Raw genomic sequence first — 18,232 nt, forward strand, 5'->3', positions numbered from 1 at the left:
ATTTAATTCTGTTTCGATTGTCCATTAAAAATCGACAGACAACGTGACATCAGATTAAAAATAACGTAGCGTATAATTTTTCAGTTTTGAAAGATAGATAGTTTTTATATATTTCTATCTTTTTATGGTACATTATATGATAACTGGTAAATTTTCTAATAATTTTTGACACGTTTATAAAGTACTGATTGAATGAGAAATACTGTAAGATAAATTCTTAAATTCTGAATTATATTAGTCATTATCTTTCATAATAATATTAAATTTTTGCACTCATTCTCCACACCCATTGGCCATTATGATACTATATTATAGTATCTGACAATAATAATAATAAAGAAATTGGGTTTTTGTGAATAATCCGTTTTCTGCGAGCATTGCGCCGAGTTCATAAAAATACATGAACTTTTCTTTCAAAAGATTATATATACACATGTGTGCCTAAGGGAATCCTCGATATCCCAATAATGTGGGGATGATTCGAAACGGGGAAGAAAGAAAACCTGGAAAACGTACTTGATCGATTTCGTGCGACGTGTAGAAAAACTCCCAATGTGTATTATAGTTAATTTCACCTCCCGTCCGTCACGACACCGTTGACATACCCAAAATTCCCAAAAGGTAGGTACGCTATGAGTGTTAAGATATAGGTATGTATCCATACGACTCACACATAGCTCTATGTTTGCAATAAATTTATTATTTTATTATTAGAACGCAATACGTCAGTCGTACATCATAATGCATAATAGTAAATAATAAATATATATTTATAAAACACTAAAACAACTCCAGTGTAGACACAACTATGACTACAACATGAGAGAATGAGAGACAATTTCTGCAGCATTCATTTTTTAAATTATTTACTTTGACGACTACATTCAAAAATATTATCTTGATGTGTATGTGTGTGTGTGTGTGTGTGTGTGTGTGTGTGTATAACTGTAACCTAACCTATGTATATACACATGCAAGCACATATATATATTTTTTTATTATTTTTTGTTCTCTTCTATGGATATAGATAATAAATGTTCTGGGCGTTTATAACGTATATCCAATAATATACTACTATATAAAGGACTTCCCATAACTTTTCAAGAAGACGAAATGGCGTATTTTACATTTTCTGATCATTTTATTCAAACGTGGAAGTAAACCAAATTTATAGATCGAACAATACTGTTTACAGGGATGTAATGGAACGAAATAATATATTTGCTGCACTAGGTTTTTTTTCTCCAATACAAATTTTTATCTGGGTACAAATAATATGAAAAATTTAAGTTATAACATAATTTACACGTCATATTATACATTTTTTAATAATATCGAGGTTTCATTTTACCAATAAAAAAAAACTCCACTGCCATATTTGGCCATAAAAAATATATTTCGGTATGTTTCCGCTTAGATGGCCAATCATTTTAGGTAAATCTATTATATTAACGAGTTAATTATATATTTGTATGATATAATTTGTAGATTATAGGTACAATTCAATTTATTTACAGAGCATTTATTCTATTCATGTGCGCAACATAATGTACTGTATAAATTATTAAAATATTATATTGCAAGTACTACAATTTCAGTGATTTTTTTTACCTGCATGTTCCTACATTAGAAAAACTATTTCGATTTAATTTCTTTAATAAGTATTTAATCTCTTATCCTCAATGTTTGTAAATTAACTGGTTTTAGATAACACTCAAGTATATTTGACAAAAAAAGTAAAAAATGTTAAATAGGTAAAGAGAAACAATCAAATATGTACATGGAAACGTTTTATTAAAATATAACACACAGATGAGTTCTAGGGTCAAGTACGTGTGTATTCTAGGCGTATTTATGACACTACGTGTTATCTTATTTAAAATATTAAAAATGTTAATTGCTATTTTGCATATTATGTTATTTTTTTTTCAAAAATGTAATTAGTATTATAGAAGACTGTGGTTAAAGTATTAAATTGCTTCCATAAAATCATAAACATACATTTTTTTTTTAATCCTTTTTCTCTTAATAAAATCATGAAGTTTTAATTTTTTTTAGAATATAATTATTAAGATTTAGAATGCTCGGCTCCAGTTATCTTTACTTACCTTTCTAGGGATCAAGTCCACTTCACACGTAGACCAGCGCCAACCAACTATATAGGTGTTTTAATCCTGCTACCAATAAGTCACGCAATAAGTTATGCATTAGAATAAAATCGTATTCACTATAATATACCATGATTTTCTCGAGATTCGTGTCGTTAATTAGCGCAGGGTATTACACCATTTACCTACGTATTTACCTACCATAAATTTAGCTAAGTTTAAACAAAAAATAAAATTTTAATTTTAAAACTAATCACAAATATTATGAGTCTTTGTCATTTAGGGAACATAATTAGGTAATGATGTTAGATAATTATAACTTCATTGAATCAGTATAATATATTGCGGAAATATTTTGTCGAACTAATTTAGGATTTTTTTCGAAGTTATTAAAAACTGCTGTGCATTTTTCAATATTCAGGTATTATATCAAACATATTGAAGTACTTTTTGCATGGAATTCTCAATAGAAACGAAACTTTTTCTTTTGCAATCATGTTAGCTACTTATAAAAACGTTTTTATAAGACATAAAAATATCCTTACAAAAATAGTATTGAAGCTTTTTACTTTTTTAGATAGATTTTACAATAATGAAGTGTGGTGTTTTTTATTTTTTTATCTGTGTTGCGTTTTGTAAAGCAAAATACTTAAGTCTTCAACTTTGAGGATTTTGTTTTATTCATAGTTAATGACCTGCTAATAAACTAACTGATTTTTATTTATTTAAACCATGTTATTTAATAATACCTACATATTATCATAATAATAATCACTGAAGTGGTCTGTAAATGAAAACTACAGTCTAAAGAAAGGATGATTATATTTTAATGTGAGAGTATAATGTCATTATGACGCAATACTAATTTGTAAATTCTACCAACTCTGGGAATCTTATAGAAGATGCATTTTTTCTACGTCTGCTTTAGGACCATTTTTATTCATAGCCACTATTGATGAAAGTGGAAGATATTGCTTGAGATGAAGTAAATATTTGAGTAACTGTTTAATGAAGAGCTGAAGAGACTAGCAGGCCGTCTCGTTTTATTTGCTTTTAATAATTTTAACGGTAATTTCTGTTGCTTTTTGTGTGTGATTGTGAGCTTATTTATGCGAGATAAATTTATATAATATTATCTCTATACAATTACTTGATAGAACATGTAAGAACGTTATTTTATTTAACAAACAACGATGTTAAATGTTTTTTACATACCTATTATACTGAATATAATTATAAACGGTTTATCGATAAATAAAGTGGTAACTATTATTAATCTTTGAAGGAAAAACTATTAGAATTATCAGAAACCTTCGTACAACTTACCTACACCTGTTTATAACGGACACTTTTTATGATCAAGTGAGTGTCCCTTATATGCAGGTTTCATTGTACAATGCAATTCTTAGCTATAGCACAATGTTATATGAAATAAAAATATAAAACAAAATTTGTGTTAATCAACACGTCTTAAACAGTGTGTCCCGCGAGGATTTAGCCATTGCGATATCTCACGAAATAATGGAGATATCAAAATTCTGGTATCGTAATAATAGACTCAGAGGGAGAAGAACTAAAATTATTTCATTTTTTAATTTATTTTAATATTTTAGTAAAAAATTTAAAAAATATTTTTTATTTAATTATTTCCGAAAAAATTGAAGATAGCCATATTGTAGAGTTTATTTTTCTGAAAATATTGACGCTTCAAAATTTTACTTTCATCATTAATTTCCTGATTTTTTCTAGTTTTGAAGAAATAAAATATGATTATAACTAGGCACACTGAAAGTGTTCGGCTGGCCGTACGGGAACACGCACGGCGTGGTGGGTCATGTTATGTTTGATAACGGGCGCTTGTAAATTGCGCCCACATTAAGTAGGTAGTAAAAATACTATAGTAAATTGCACCCGGAATTTTTCGGGGTCTAAAACGGGTATAGTAAATTGCGCTCATAGTATCTACTATCTTGAATTCATCGTTACTTATTATGTGTATTTTAAAAATACTGTTGTTCATTTATTGGTGGATAAGCCGAACGTTAGGTTAGGTTAGGGCTGAATATGACATATTGTGAATATTATGTCTTATTATGTCTTATTACTATATGCAGATAACTTATAACTGTATTTTTTATTATTAACATTTTTAACCTAACAAAAAATATTTAAACAACTATAATTAATAGCATAATATTTAAAAAAAAATAAAATAATTTTTCCATTTTTATTAATTCCTATTTAATTTAATTTTTTTTTTATTTATTCATTTCAAGTAAGCCAAAAAAACATTTTTGGAGGACAGTGATAATCGCCTCTTCGTGGTGTCCTCTGGGTAATGCTAAATGACTATCATAAAAATAATACTTCTATTGGGTGCAATTTACTATACAGAAATTTGTACCTGAAAAATACCGGGCGCAATTTACTACACAAAAATTTATACCTGAAAAATACCGGGTGCAATTTACAACTATTTCCTTTCGTTGGGCACAATTTACTTTTGCCCTTGATAACACTACGGTGTTAAATAATTTAAAAACTAAAAAAAAATTAAAAATCAGGAAATTAATGAAAATACAATTTTGAAACGTCAATATTTTCAAAAAATAAACTCTACAACATAGCTATCTTCAAATTTTTTAGAAATAATTGAATAAAAAAAAATACATTTTTAAGATTTTTTTCTAAAACATTAAAATAAATTTAAAAATGAAATAATTTTAGTTTTTCTCCCTGTGAGTCTTATTACGATACCAGAATTTTGATATCTCCATTATTTCTTGAGATATCGCAATGGGTAAATCCTCGCGTGACACCTTTTATAGGTGCCATGTAAATGCTATACTCTTTGTTTTGTTATCTACTTAATCAGATATTTATATTGGCAGTTAAATGTGTTCGTATAAAATACATAAAAAGTAACGAATAACCATTCGTTTTTTCAGTACATTGAAAGAGGTGACTACAACAGCATTTCTTAAACTTTATTATCCATGGAACCCTTTTTGATGTCCACTTTTATCATGGGACCTCTACTTTTTTTAGCTCTTTAGCTTTTTTTAGGATCTTTTACAAATGAATTATAATATTATTTAGAATTATAGATTATTGAAAATAGAGTTAGCTGATAGATTATTCCATATGGTTTATACATATTATTTAACATACAAGTATTTTTTTCCATAATTAATATTTTAAAGTAATTTTCTTGAACATTTTTAAAAATGTACTAAAGCTTCGCCAGATCTTGAAGTGATCTACGCAGAACCCATGGGTTCCACGGAACACAGTTTAAGAAACACTGGTCTACAAGATATTAAATATTATGAAATAATACATCTCCCACTTTTAATTAAACGAGTTATCGTTTAATAACCCAACATTGTTTTTATATCGTTCCTTACGTGGTTAATCACTTTTTCAATTTCCTTCTACAGTGGTTTTCATTCTCATCTTATACCACTGCTGACCTGCACTCTTTCACTAGCCTCTTGTGACAACCCACTAATCTTTTTCATTACCTATTGTTTAATACTATATTTCAAACGATTAAAAAAATGTCTGCTTCCTCATGTATTAATATGTATTTCTCACATAGGGACACATTCCGTGTAATTGAGTCAAAAATTAATCCATATTGTTATGAATATTAAGACGAACCTCGTATTCCAATATTTTTTTCTGTAATGTAAAATAACATTTATTATCGAACAACCGATGTTAACCATAATTTTTTCTAGCTACTTAATATACCTTTTCAATTTATTTATTGTTAATGAAAAGTATAGAAGTGTGCTTAAAACATGTTAATTCTTGTGCAATAACATTATGCGGAATATCATTTTAAGACTTTTCTATTATTATTTATTACAAAGGTAATTATGAAATTCTTATAATGCTAAAAAGTATTTAGGTATTCTTTATATTTTTGAATATATTTATCATAAAATATTTGTATACATTTTTTCATTTAAACTTCCTTCAAGGTAATTGTAAATCTCAAATTATACGATAAGATAAATTTAAATATACCTATCGAATACATAATATTTATGTTATTCGGAATGTTTTATACAAAATTTAAAATACTATACCAAGTATCTCTAATGGTATTGCTATTGAACGTCGTTGTTTTGATAGTATTATTGGCCGTATACTAGTTCATTGTGAATGTGTAGTTATCAATCTAGTTCTTGAAGTTGCGAATCATTTGTATAAATAGTCTTTTTTCTTTAACAAGACGTGTAATATACATTTAATTATTTATATATATAAATGGATTTTTGTCTGTCTGTTTGTCTTTTATGCATTCCTAAACGGCTGGACTGATTGCGACGAAATTTGGTTCAGAGATATATTTGTTAGACCTATGGGCAGAATATAGTTTAAGTGAAAAGTGATAGGCCCAACCTCGGAAGGTACTCAAACAGATATTTTGAGATTTACGATGGACATTTTTGTTTATAGATGGTTGCTATTAATAATAGTTGAATAGTTGCTATTAGTGCGAAAATAATTATTAACCTTAATATTATTTTATTATTATTTTTTAATATCTATTTCTGTGACACGTGCGTATATGGCATAACAAGTTTTTAGCCTCCCAAAAAACACCTCAAGCACGAAAAAAAATGGCAATACAAGCTTCAGAAACAATGAATGAATCAAAGCATTAAATACACAAATAGTCCCATGAAAAATTGAGTAAATAACCAATATTGTATCATTTTTTTTTTTTGATGAAGGTAAAAACAATTCTGAGAAATCTTGTACTGCATTTTTAAATCATAGATTTCAAAAAGAAAAATATTGTTCATTTATAATTTATAACTCATAATAATTTGCAAATTGTTGAGATTTGTACGTATTTCGTCAAAATTTTTATTTATTGGACTTACCTACTACAAGACGCGCAAACAATATTTTTGTGAACTTACGCTCAACTTTTTTAAATTTCCACTAATAACTTACAAGAAAGCTTTCATTAAGTTTTCAAGTTTTTTGATAGAGCGAAATGAAAAATTTTTTATCGACGTGAATTTAAAAAATAAGTAATAATAATCGAAAATTTCATATGCCTATATGAATAGCTCAACACTAGTCAAAATATTCATAGTGTATAGAAAATTCTAATTTAAACATTCAATCAAATTTTTATTTTTACCTCCCGAATACATCAACAAGATCCACTTTCTCATCGGAAAAGATACTAAAGTGGAAAATTGAAACATTATTTCGACCACTTATTGTGTACACAGAAACAAAAAAAAACTCTTCATTTTAAAACTAAATATTCATTACTCCGTTGACTGTTATGAATCTAGAATGAAAAATTATCATTAATTTATTATTTTTAAGATCTTTGTTTTAATTTTTAAACGAAAATATGTTCAGATTATAAGTAGTTGAACATAAATATTTTATCACATTAATTTTAAACTTGTCATAAAATATTCATGTAATGTACGAAAGAAGATTGCTTTTTAAAAAATTATGTTCAAAATACAAATTAAGTATAATTTATTGTTCTACATATGTTGTTTCAATAATTAGTTGAGTTCTACAAGTATAAATGTTATTAACTAGAAGTTAATCATTATTACAATAATGATCACTGTCTATCAAGTATTTTGTGATTGTATTTATATTTTATAGATTAATTTATCTGTGGATATAATAAGTAAATATTTTGTTACAATTAATTAGTATTTTTCTTTTTAAATTTAGAACACAAACAGTGTTTTTAAAATAAGTAATACAATATTTCACCTAATATAATTATAAACCATACTAATAAATTTGTAAATAACTTATAGTTTTTTTTTTTTTTTTTTAATCAAAAAATAAACTTTATAAAAATGTAGTTGACAGTTTTATGTGGGAACCTAAATTTACTATATTTTATTAAAATATTTTTCTCTGATTCCATTATATATATTTTGTCATTTGTAGCCCATTACAAACACTGAAAAAGCGATGATGTAGCATATTGCAAGTTTACGGCTTCCGTGACCCCAACTCGTTATCGGGTTGTCATTTGACAATGCTCACTGCGTATACACGAAATACATAAATATCTTACCACGTCATATTATGTGAAAATCGACATGCATTGCAAAACACATACACCTTGTTCTGATGTATGGATAAATATCATAGGGTACGCGTGCGATATAATAATATTACATATTATAATGTGCTTACGAATTTTATAACTTATTAAAAACCTTGGGTTTATTTTCACATCTCAACGTTGCCAATATAATATGGTGGTGGTAAATACCAAACCGGACAAATTTTTAGAGGCTAAGTGACGTTCGCTATCAATAAATCACCGAGTAGGTATACTCATTGCAACATCTAGTTCTTGAAGGTGTAAATCAACTGATGCATAACTGGTGTCTATTTTACGTAATAAAGTGTAATTCATACAACTACAAAATAAATTTAAATAATATAAATAAATGGTAAAATAATAATTGATTTACTAACTTATAGTTTTTTAAGATTTTGTTTGAAACGCAAGTATACTCAGACTGACGGTTCCATTAGACTTAAAACGTTAAAACGTGCATAATTCATATATTATGCGCGAATATTGACATACATTCATAAAAAATCTATTCACACTGTTATTATATATTAATATAATGGCATTTATTTGGTTTCTAAACGACATTCATTGTCAAAAAATCACAAAGTACCAGCTGTTCATTGTGAGAGTTTAGTTTAATCAATTTAATTTTGAAAGTGTGAATCAGTTACATAACCTGACAGTGTGTCTTTCTGTACACAAACAAGACGCGTAAAATGATTCACTAATTTATTGAACGTAATCATGCTATTATTATGTCAATACCGACATAGGTGCATTTGCGCAAAACACATACACACTGTCATGATGTATGGATAAAATATTTTATCTTAGTGTACGCGTGTGATATAATAATGTTATGTGTTGTAATATGTTTACGAATTTTATAATTTATTAAAAAATCTTTGGTTTTTTCTTCATATCTTGACGTTGCCAATATATAACATGGTGGTGGTATTTGTTCGGTCGCTAAACGACATCCATCGTTGTGTTTTGCTCAAAACGTAAAATCCCTCTTCCGCTTAGAATATGATTTATACCTCGACGACGAAACCCGTTGTTATTTATTTGAGATAATATGGTATTTCAGTCGTTGGTCGCGGCGCACGTGTTTAGGTTTTTTACAGCTTATTTTGGATACAACATATATAATATAAACAGCAACGAGGGAGAGAGGTAGTTTGGCCATTTGCGCTTCCGATATTTACGACCTTTTGGGCCACCACTCGTTGGCTGTGCAAAAATTATAGCCGACAATTGCAGCAACCCTGTCGAGTATTTTTGCAGTGCTTAATAATAACGATAACAATGTTCGTATTAATAATATTATATCGTTATTTTTTTTTTTTTTACCATATATATAAATATAACATTCAACATCATCTACTATTGTAATATTTTTCTTTTGCGGTTGCTGATTAATGTCAAAGTAAATTGTAGAAAACTATGTTTACAATATTATATTTTGTTTCCAAAACATATCATTAAATATTCTGTGAATTAATAATAATTACTTTAAAATAATTTATAATATCTTATAGGTACTTAGGTCTTGTTGTTAGTTGAACATTTTCAGGTAAATTATAAGTAGGTAGTAAGTATACGCATAAGATCCATCAGCTAAATTTGTCTTATAATATTTAATATTATTTATTAAATTATTAGCATTTTTTGTATATTACAAAAAAATCCCATACCTCATGTATTCAATTAATAATACAGTGAAACCTTTATATTATAGTGGACAGCCATGGGGAATTAAAAGATGTCCACTATAGGGAGACGTGGAATAATGAGAAATCCTTTACATAGTGAACATTGATATATACACACATTGAAATTGGTACATATTGATTTATTATTTATTATATATACAATAATATGTATATATTGAAAATTTAATACAAAAATGTTTATAAAAGCGTTTAATGTATATGTACAATTAAAAATTGTCATTTATCGAATAGGAAAACCATTAAGACAAGATGAAAATATATAAATGAAATGAATAGATAAAAGATAAATATAGTATTTTTATTACTTAAGCATTTTTGACATGTACATGCATGATATATTATGTCCGTTTATGAGAGGTAGTTCTCAATTTTGGTACCAGTTTTTAGTGTCCACGTACTCTATTAGGAAAGTCGACTATTAAGAGGTATTCATTAATAGAGGTTTTACTGTACAAACTAAACAGATAATTAGAAAAAGGTGCATGAAAAAAAAATGCCTCATATGACATCAAAATCAGTTAGTTGTAACGATTTGCTTAACCAGAAATAAAATCGTTAAAAATACAGAAAAAAAAATTTTATGGTAAGGATTCAACCAAAAAAATCTCTTTTCTATGGATTTAACTGTGATTAGTGACTGTTTATAATTATTATTTTAAAATAAAATATTTCATTATTAATATTTCAAAACAATTTTATTATAGTTACAAATTATACCTATGATTACATGTATTATCTGTGTACACTAAATTTCACCGCAAACTTCTACGATCTCTCACACTTATTATTCAAATGTCCTCATTATTCACCCCAAGCATATAATGTTTCTAAGTTACTTGGAATTTCTTAACGCTCCTCTGAACATATCTTATCTATTCTCAACATTTAATATGAAAATATCGTTAAAAATAATTGTTTTCACATTAGAAGAAGGATTTTTAATACAATATTTGTATTTCGTCTGTTATTTTCATAACCGTGTACTATTTTCAACAACTGTCAAGCTATGATAATCAATGACTTAAGATTTTCCTATAAAAAGGGAACTTTATTTGGGTGGACTATTTGAGTCAAATGCAAGTTTGTATGACTTAAAGAAAAAACAATTAAATAAATGTATTGACATTTTAGATACAAACCATAATTTTTTTTAATTTAAATTATTATTTATATAATACATTATTATAAATTTAACAACTATATTTATTTATAATTTTAAATAATATTGTGAGGATGGTGATCCCTTAATTTTTGAGATTTAGTGATGAATGAATGTGTGGCATTTGCTTTAACTATATAGAAAGATTACAGCAACATTTTCATCTACATTATATATTGATAATATAATAAATCATTAAAATCAAATCATGTAGTTTCAAGAATCCTTTTTGTTTTAATTATTTATTTAAACTTTTTATATTTAGTTATTAGTATTTACTTAACAAAAATATGTAATTTATACTAATAACATCTAAATACTATTCCACAAAGTTGAATTAAGTAGTGATAATTACAATTATTATTATTATTTTATTGTGATGACAAACTTCATTGTAAGCACTTAGGGACGACATTTTATATAAAAATTAAATGTCTGCTAGAATTCTGTTTTTATCATAAACCTGTATTAAATGGTTTTGAACCTTTGTTTCCGTTAAACCAATAAAAGGGTCACGTAAGAGACTTATAATTAAAGAAAATGGCATGTTCTGTTAAAGGTCCTTAAACCACCATAACAGTAACTCATTGCTACATTAATTAATATTATGTAGATTACATAATAATCTACATATTTTTAATTCATGAACACAACGTGTGTTAAATTTTATGTTTATATTCACCACCTTACTGGTAAATGTATAGATTAAATTCCGAAGTAGTATATTATTGTCTTAGAGTTACATGAATAAAACTAACTTAATGCATGTCAGAAACATGATTTACTCGTATAGAGTTATATTTTTGAATACTCATTTATTAATTGGTTAAAAACGACATCTAAATATTTAGATTTTTAGGGTACCTATGTCGTATTTAAATACTGGATGAAATTATTAACATACAAGAATTTATGGAAATACAGGTAATTACATAATTGGAATTTTGAATGTTTAATATGCAGATTTTAATAATAGTACCTACTACCTACTCATAATGTCATTCATAATAAATTACTTTACTTCCAATATTCATTGCGTAATTCCATAAATTAATCAAATAGAAATGAATTGGATAATTAAAACAAAAATAACATTTTGTTCTGAAGATGAAAAGTTAATTTTATGCATACCAAGTTTCTTTTGACTGTCATTTTTACTAAATTTAGGAATCGAAAAAGCGTTTGCTTTTCAATAACTCATAACTCAATTAACCCCAGACAACAAAAGTAGTAATATGCATAATTCTATACAATAATCAATGGGCAGTATTAAACCAGAGCACGTAGTTGTTAATAGCAATATATAATTTTCAAAAATTAATCTATAAATTTAAGACGGCGTAAAATAATTCCTGATTGCTATGAAATACAAATTTTAATAATAGACAGATTATCCATGTATTTTAGATAAAATTAAATCAACAAAAATACTACAGACCATGAGAGTATATATTCAGTATTATTTTTTAATGAAAAACACATCATCTTATTGACATTTTATGTTAGTTTTAAAATGCAAATAAGGAAACAAATGTATTAGATCAGCGTTTATTAAACTATGTTCCGTGAAACCCTGGGGTTTCGAGGTCAACACTTCTAGGTCCCGCGACGCTTAAGTAATTTTTTTTAAATGTTCAAGAAAATTACTTTAAAATATCCATTATGGAAAAAATATACTTGTATATTAAATAATAATGTATAAGCCATATGGAATAATCTATCAGCCAACTCTATATTCAATAATCTATAATTATACATAATATTATAATTCATTTGTAAAAAATCCTAAAAAAAGCTAAAAAGCTAACTAAAAAAGTAGGGGTTCCAGGGATAAAAAAATTTAAGAAACACTGTATTAGATGTTATGTATAGATAGAATAATAATATTATAATGTATAGAGTATTAATATGCTGTTATATTTTTAATATTTTTTTTAGATTAAATAATATCTTAAGAGCAATTTAATTTAGTTATTGTATCTTTTTTTTTCCTGTTCAAAAACCAGGAACGGGTGGGAACTGTTCATCATAACACTGCCACTCGTCCATGTATCGCTTATTCACCAAATAAGACAAATTAGTTATTTTATCTAGAGATAAATTTAATGCCATCATTATCAATCTTAAAAGTCATAAGATTACCGTTAAAAAATATAGAAACAAAGACTTCTCTTTTTTTAAATGTCTGGATAAAGTTTTTTAAAAATGTGTTTAATTTTATTAAAAACCTTATTAAATTAAATCAGGATTGTTTTATTTAACTTTGTTTAAAATAATACTGTTATAATGGAAAATAAAAACACATCAGATCATACTTTAACATTTGTAAAAATGCAGTGCAATTTTAATTTAATTTATGTAATTAATTCAAACCAACTCTGAAGATATTTGAATAATTATTAAATTAATATCTTACCGAGTTAATTTTATTTCAGTGGCGTATAATAAACGTAACAAAAATGGTAAGCCTACAAGATATTGTGAAAATAGGCTATCCCAAATACACAGCACAACTACATTTATTTTGTCTTTCCAATGAACACTTATAATTTCACATTTGTTTTCTATAACATTTATAGTCCTAATATTTATATTTATATTTTATATTTTTAGGTTAATAAATGTCTGTATTCTTTCTCTTTCGCATTGATTATCCACTTCAATATTGATTCTTTCGCTTGATTACAAAAAATTCAAAATGTCGTACAGGGTGATTTACTGAAGAGAATCACACCAAGTGTAACCCATGCAGAAAATCACACATAATAGCTTCATCAAAAGAAATGTATTGCCGATCCGCCATTGAAATACTTGATTTTTATAGTTTTGTTAGGTATTTATTTTCTTTATATGTATTATCCTAATGAATTGTTGAACTTAATATATTTTTTTACGTTAGTTGAATTCATAAATTAAGTTTATCTTGTAGATATCAGTATATCACTACATTCACTAACTCTTGGGTGCTACGAAGTTAAACGAGCCATCTCGAGTAATGTTATTTTTGATGACCAATACGGCCAAGGGTGCTAATTTAACGATACAAAAGTTGTAAAATGTTTGTTTTGTCTATAATAAAAGCAAATTATATGGATTTAGGTATTCAATTTATAACAATAGAAACTATTTAAATAATAATACCATTTTAATGAGACTAAATTTTTAGAATACTTTCAATTACAGGTAATATAATTTGTTTTTCTCTCTAATTTCTTATTAAATAACTACACTCTAATATTATTTGAAAATCTTATAAGTTATAACAATAAAGGTATAGTAGGTATCATCTTTAAGAGAAAAAAATTTATTAATTTAACTTTCCTCCTTCATATTATATCTTATAAATAATACATTATCCTAATAATTTTCATTTTAGATTTTGAATGGAGAAATTGAAATGTGTTAGTTTTACAATATCTAATGTATTTTTTACTCATATTTCTAATTGAAATTTCGAATAATTAGATATTAAAAAAAAAAAAAAATGGCGTCTTTAGTTATTTAATTTTATATAATAGGTATCTCTATTGGTAGTAATCTTCACTATATTTTCTTGTCAACATTTATTAATATTTCATCAATCAATCAGGCATATTGTTCATCTCTTTACCAATGGCTATTAATAAAAGAGAGTTTTGTTAAAAAATAAAAATAAAAATGTTATTCAAAAATCTTTTTGTGAAGATTAAAACTTTTATATTATTATTTGTTACTCAAAATGAAATTTTCAAGAATATAAAGAATAATTTTGAGCTATTTATATCACCGGCCAACATCTCACAGATATATTCTCAATATTATAGTAAGCTGGTATAACGACTAATAAATTAATATCAGCTAGTAATATATAATATGAAATATACTATTTGAAAAATAAATTACTAATATGTAACAGATATAATGAAACATCCTAATAAATATAAGCTGAAAGACGGTCTCCGTTCAAAATCATATTTTGCATGCAATGGTTTAACATTTAATTCAAATTTAACCTACTCATTACGGTGACCTACTAAATGACGAGATACACATGGAACTTACTCTACGGTAAACTTCCCGATATATTTTTAGTAACGCAATTTCCTCGATTAAATATTATTTTCTGGCATCAAATATGCAAATACTTATTTATTTTGTTAAGAATCAAAACTTCGCATGTATCAATACAAATAAACTACCTATGTAAAATAAATAACAAAATTTAAAAAAAAAAATGTTCCATTCATTTGAATTTATTATTAGATTACATATAATAATATTTTGAGCAATAAAATATTTAAAAAACATTTTTTTTTTTTTACTTAAAAAAATATAAAATGTTTGCTCTAGATTTTAGAAGACCACAATAAAAATATTGTGATACCATCTTTTTACACAAGGAAGTTGATTCTGTGTGAAAATCATGAAATGTTTTAACAGCGAAAACAATAATAGCGTATCCTTTTTTTCAAAATAATATCTTTTTCTCCGAGATTTAACTTCAGAATTGCAGACTAACATTAAGAACAATAATAATAGTAAAATAACAATAATAATAATAATAATAATAGCTAGACTACGTACAATGAATTATAGGCAAAATAATATCCCTTATGTTTTCTAATTTGTTCTATTTTTCGTAGTCAATAATAAAAGTATTACACGTACAAAACATAAAAAAAAATTACTAAAATATTTAAATTTGATACATTAAATATAATGGACAATATCGATTATAATGTTTTCCAGTGTGTCTTTATTTTCATAGTAGTCGATAATAAAAAACTGTACACGTACAATTTATTTATTTATTATAATATATTATTATTTACCACAATGCTTAAATTTAAATTGTTGTTCTTTTGACTTTGAATTCATTCAATGGTGATTACGAGTATACATACCTCAATGTAATTAAATTACACTTGTGGATATTTTAGTACATTACAACACTGTTTATATGATTCAGCCGTGTACTACAAGATTCGGAAATGGCTCGACCGTTTCTATATTTTTTACGTGATTTGACGAGACCCAGAAGTACAAAATGACACGAAATTGTAATTTTTTTTTTTTATTAAACGAAATATACCCTCGGCGACATAGGCCACTGGGAAATTGTAATTATTGTTCTATTGCTGTGTTCATATTTCACGCATAATTATTTTCCTACAATAATCGTATTATCTATATATCATTATATGTTTATTGTTTACACTATATACCTACGAGAAGAATTTTCTACTTCTTGGTATTATTGTTTTTGCCGATTACATATTTTTCACGATTTAAACTGGTACCCGTGAGGTAAATCCTCTCGGTGATAAAATCACGCGGTTTCGTTTTGTTTTTTCCTTACTCCAGCTAAGGAGTATAAAAATGTTTTGTTAGTTTTACTACACAAATAAAATAATAACACGTACTTACAAATAATATATGTATATTATCAATATACAAGCTGTAAAACGTATTAAATGTGTTTAGGCTTTATTGTTATATAACAGGTATTTAATATGCACCATGGATTTAAAAGCTATACATATATATTATATAGGTAGCTACTGTTTATTTAATATTTAATTTTTCAAAATAAAATTCCCTACAAATTCTTTAATTAAAATAAATGAATACATTATATATAATATATAGTTTTATGTTTTGCTTCCAATTATTTGACTTAGGCCTAATTATGAATCCTTTCAACAGGATAATATACAAAATATCTACCTACTGTTGGCAGTATATAATTATGCAAAGTAAAATATTTACCATCGTATCCTCTTGAAAGTACAAATGTACCTTATTTTTATTACGTTCCGTTGAATACAATTAATAAAGGCTAACGCAATTATTATTATTTACTATAAGCTAGGGTGTACCTGAAACGAATTTTATTGTAAATATTGTTTTTAAAATAAAATGATATTTATATATATATATATATGTATATATTGGTCTGATGTAAAATCCTATTTTTAAAATCAAAATTATTTTGGTAACAAATCGTCGTTACTCGTTATAACCGTTTACGGCCTTGTAATGATTCCGGTAAAAAAAAAAAATACAAAGTGCTGCAATCACTGTATGGAAAACCAACTCGCATGATTCTATACGCGTATTATAGAAGAGCCCGTAAAGTCGTTTCATTGATTTCAATGGAAAAACAGCGACTAAGGAGAAAGTCGCCGAATCAAAAATACATCGAGTCTCCAACTCCGGGGGTATATTATAAAGTTTGAGAGTAGTTCCGTAAAACGTTTTGAATAATTTAAGTTTTACGACCGCGGGATTTTGCGCTCATACATTATATATCGCGACGGTCGTCGAATCGTGCGTGACTACACTATTATCGTATTATCGTGTGCGTCACGAGTCACGTGAGTCGAGGGTAGATCACGTCGGGCGTCATCTGGGGGACACATTTTTTTTTTCTTAAGGCACCTTAAGATACCTGGGCTTACACTTATCGTATAACAAAGTCATGAAGTAAAACCTAATCAAGAAAACATTTTTTTACTCCTTTTCAGCGGCGTGCGTGCATTGCACCGTGTGACTGATACGATATATTCAACTTCTAATAAAAATTTGCACATGACACTCGTTGAGAATTGACTATGAATGTGTGCCAATTGATTCATTAGACGTTTTGTTTGTATTTTCGTTTTAATATATGTCTATCGGTTGTTGGTTATCAACCGAGGGTCAAGTTTACGTCGGGCGTCATCCCGAAGACGCATTTTTTGCGAAGACATCTAAAGAGATCCAGCTCCCGGTACTTATCGTGACGATATTATCATAAAGCATAAAAACATGTTTTGCTTCATTTCGGGTATGGTGGATTGCGTGGTCATTTAAATACAACTTTAAAAAATGTGTAATCGATACTCATTAGGCATATTTTATTAACGAGGCATGTGTAATTGATAAAATGATAACTGTACGGCTTGTATGTTTTTTTTTTTTGTTTTACGATATACGACATATCAGTTATCACTATAGGACCCAAGATAAAGTTGGGTGTCGTTAAACATACGCCTTTTTATTTTTTTACGTAGATAGACTTTTAAAGAGACCCAAATCCCGGGTGTATACAAAGTCATGAAGTACCTTAAGTGCAAGAAAACATGTTTTGATTCTTTTTGAGGTGCATTGC

Source organism: Diuraphis noxia, unplaced genomic scaffold (assembly GCF_037042655.1).
Source record: "Diuraphis noxia isolate RWA-SAM2 unplaced genomic scaffold, SU_Dnox_SAM2 contig0003, whole genome shotgun sequence".
NCBI lineage: Eukaryota > Metazoa > Arthropoda > Insecta > Hemiptera > Aphididae > Diuraphis > Diuraphis noxia.